This window comes from Lactuca virosa, chromosome 7 (genome assembly GCF_052849685.1).
Source record: "Lactuca virosa cultivar CGN04683 chromosome 7, Lactuca_virosa_CGN04683_v6, whole genome shotgun sequence".
NCBI classification, from domain to species: domain Eukaryota; kingdom Viridiplantae; phylum Streptophyta; class Magnoliopsida; order Asterales; family Asteraceae; genus Lactuca; species Lactuca virosa.
Window position 1 is genome coordinate 195,151,383 of NC_136432.1, and position 4,427 is coordinate 195,155,809.

The window sequence follows — 4,427 nt, forward strand, 5'->3', positions numbered from 1 at the left end:
ATTCTGGTGCGGAGAGGAGTTTTGTTAGTCATACATTCAAACATCTAATTAAATGTAAATCCCAACCTCTAACCGAAACATTTACCGTCGAGATGGCTAACGGAAAGAAGGAGAACACTAACGACATATTCATAGGCTGTACTCTTACCCTAGACAATTATTCGTTTCCCATCGACCTTATGCTTGTGTCCATCAAGAGTTTCGATGTCATTATCGGCATGGATTGGTTGAGTCCCAATCGTGCTGATATTCTTTTCTTCGAGAAGGCTACCCGTCTCAATCTTCCCTCTGGTGAAGCTCTCATGATTTACGGAGATAAGCCTAGCTCGAACCTTCGTATCATTTCGTGCATCAAAGCTCAGAAGTATCTGCGGAAGGAGTGCCATGCATTCCTAGCTCATGTTGTCGACGAAACGCAAAAAGTTAGAGACCTCGAGAGCATCCCCGAAGTCTGTAACTTTCCTGACGTTTTCCCCGAAGATCTCCCAGGAATCCCTCCCGAGCGCCAAGTCGAGTTTCGTATCGACTTGATCCCCGGAGCTACCCCTGTAGCTAAATCTCCTTACCGTTTAGCGCCAGCGGAAATGCAAGAATTATCCAGTCAGCTCAATGAGCTGATCAGCAAAGGATTGATCAGGCCGAGTTCCTCACCTTGGGGAGCTCCGATCTTATTCGTGAAAAAGAAAGATGGATCCTTTCGGATGTGCATTGACTACCGAGAGCTGAATAAGCTTACCATCAAGAACCGATATCCCTTACCCAGAATCGACGATCTCTTCGACCAACTTCAGGGAGCCAGTTATTTCTCAAAGATAGATCTAAGATCAGGGTACCATCAGTTGCGAGTTCATGAGAATGATGTACCCAAAACAGCATTCCGAACTCGCTATGGACACTACAAGTTTGTAGTAATGCCCTTTGGTCTAACCAACGCACCGGCAGTATTCATGGTCTTGATGAATCGGGTGTGCCGCCCTTTCTTAGACAAGTTTGTGATTGTGTTCATCGACGATATACTTGTCTATTCGCGGAGTGAGAATGATCATAAACAGCACTTAAGGCAGGTGTTGGAAACATTAAGGGCAGAAAAACTATACGCGAAATTCTCGAAGTGCGAATTCTGGATCAGGAAGGTAAATTTCCTAGGACACGTGATTAGCAAGGAAGGAATACACGTGGACCCTTCCAAGATCAAAGCGATTGAGAATTGGTCTGCACCAAAGACACTCACGGAAATCCGACAATTCTTGGGTCTCGTGGGCTATTATCGCAGGTTCATCCAGAACTTCCCCAGAATCGCTAAGCCTTTAACTGCCTTGACACAAAAAGGTGTAACCTTTAGTTGGGGAGTTAAGCAAGACACTGCGTTTCAAACCTTGAAACAGGCTCTATGCAGCACACCTATCTTGTCCCTGCCCGAAGGGACGGAAGACTTCGTAGTCTATTGTGATGCATCCAATCAGGGCCTTGGTTGTGTGCTCATGCAGAGAGGAAAGGTCATCGCCTATGCCTCGAGGCAGTTGAAAATGTTGGGTTTTGAGCATTCTAACACTCCTATGGTGTACATGCAACCCTATAAACCTTGGATCTATGTTTTCTCTATTATACATGCAAATATTAACTATTCCAAGGTTTCATCCTAACTAGCATATTATGAAGCACCTATACTACAAAGTTCTAGTTAGATGACATACCTTTTGATGTAGCTTGGTGTCTTCAAGCTTTAAGAGCTTAGCCCCAATAGTGTGGAAGCCTCAAATGGAATCACAAATCACCAAAACACATTGGAAGAACTTGAGAGAATATGTATGCACACTAAAATTGGCCTACTCTTATTTTCACACACTTGTGCCAATTTTGTGAGCCAAGGACCCCTTTATATATTATGGAGGATTAGGGTTACATCCATGTAAACCCTAATACCCATGACCTTTCATTTACATAGGATCCATGGGTTAAAAGCTCCATGGACCATCCATGAAAGCTTAGCCCAACCTAAATGAACTTGGCCCATTCCATATATATAGGAGTCCATATTTAATTAGTTCTTTTTGATCACTTAATTAATTCTAAATTAATTCTTGATCAATACTAATTAAATAATATGATTCCATATTAATATATTAGAACTTATAATATATTAATATAAATCATAAATATACTATTCTCAAAAGACTATCCATATAAATTGTGCCGGTGAAGTGCAACCTAAATGGACCATGCCGGGTCGGGTCAAGTACATACCAAATATAGTTATGGACTTAGACGTTAATCCAACTGTCTCCCACTTGGATAAGTCTAAAACTATTATTGAGTATGACTTCAAAACCTAACTGGCAATCGTAGCTCTTAAAGCCGCTGTCGAACTCTGACCTTGTCAATGACTTGTCCATTAGATAAGGGATCATATATTCCTCCATTCTAGATATCATATGGACTGAGACATGGATTATAATCATTCTCTCTGTCCATTTGTTGTTTCCCGATTTTCGATTTATGATGACTGACTGATTGAACAAATCAAATCAGTCCTGGCTTGGCCAAGCACTCACATGTGTCATCGCTAAATCATCGAGGGGCCCACAGATATCACTTTTATCCCGAAGGTAAAAGGAATGGATAAACTTCGACTCATATGGCTTGTTCTACTACTTGTTGAATCATACACAAAGGCACGTTTTATAACATCGAGGTACCAAATGCGTTTTCGTGCAATCAATGTATAACCAACTCATAGTAACAACTCATATCTCTAGGTTTGAAGAATATAAGATATTATCGTCTCATGATCACTCGTGATAAAATCCATGAAGTGATTCAAATGAGCGCGGGTTGAATCCAATACTCAGAACTTATGAGCACTCATGAGTGTTGTAGCACCACTTTGTCCACCAACTTGGACCTCTACAAACCAACCCATGACAATATTGATTCATATCTACTTCCAACATATGACCGACTGTGGATGGTTTGAATAACTTAATCATTCAGGAAGAGCGACTTAGTTATTCTGGAAGTCAAAACATGCAAAGTGAAACACAAGAATAAATGAATCAAATATGGTATCAAACCCTATGAATATAAATAAACACTTTTATTTATCACCATACCGATTACTCATTATTCATTGTTTCGGTTCTATCAAATTTATACTTGAATTAAAAACACTAGTTGTCCCATGCACCAAGCATGTACAATATGTTTTTCTTAAACAATAGCTTTGCCATACACCAAGTATGAACTCTATGTTTGTCTATGATCCTTTTCTTTGTGAACTAGATCAATTGAACATAATTTCAATGATTCTCTTTTCACACTCCCAAATCCTTGTCTTAAATGTAAGAATTCCAAATTCCTATCATTTATCGAAATCTGTTTAGATTTTAAACTTATATGCAATGTTCCTCTTGTAATGATTATGCACAAAGCCACAAAGGTTGGCAACAATCATTACAGAGTAACCCAATGGAGATCAATTCCATGGAAACGATGTCTCAAACTCAAAGCGCATTGCTTTGAACATGCTTCTTGCATTAAGTTTCTTTAACCTTACATAGATTGCTTCCACCTATGAAGACAACTCAATATTCCCATTTTGACTACCGCTTCTGAACAAGAGTTGCCTCTTTTCAGACTATGTCAATATGGTCCTTCCAATATTAAACAGTATACTTCCAACTGTCCTTGAGCAACCAATCTTTGGTAAACCTTAGATTGTCCTCGACAATTGCTTAATCACTTTAGTCATATCTAATTCTAGACATTGTTCCCCTTAATTCCCCAAGGCATTTGGAAAATTCAGAAAGGGTAAATATTATAGCACATGTAATCGATCTTGTACCCAAAGTAAATGGGACACGATTCATGATGTTTCACATAAAGACATGGTTCTAGTCTTTTGCCATAATAATTTTTTGTTTGCCATATTCTCAAAATTTGACTATGAACAGGGATGCCGTAATCATAATCGAATTTTGAGAACGCAATATATAGAATTTCCTTAAGTTGAACCAATCCAACATGAAATTCATATATATATATATATATATATATATATATATATATATATATATATATATATATATATATATATATTCTTGACTAAAGATGATTAAAATCTCAATCTAAGCTTAAAATCTCACTCTAAGCCTTTTAGAATTGACATGAAGTATAATATCCTCTCCCTTAATTATAGCAAAACAACTTTTTCAACCCCTGCAACCTCACGAATTGAAACTTTTGTTTTCTATAATTAACATTGCTAACTTGCAATACTTATCATAATTATCATGCTCCCACTAACATGATGATTATTAGCATAACACTCATGCTCCCACTAGCTTTGACATGTATCCAGAAAACAGCTGGACTTCTAGAAGTCAATACTTTATTGACATTCTTACCAAAGTTCAGATTTATGATACTAG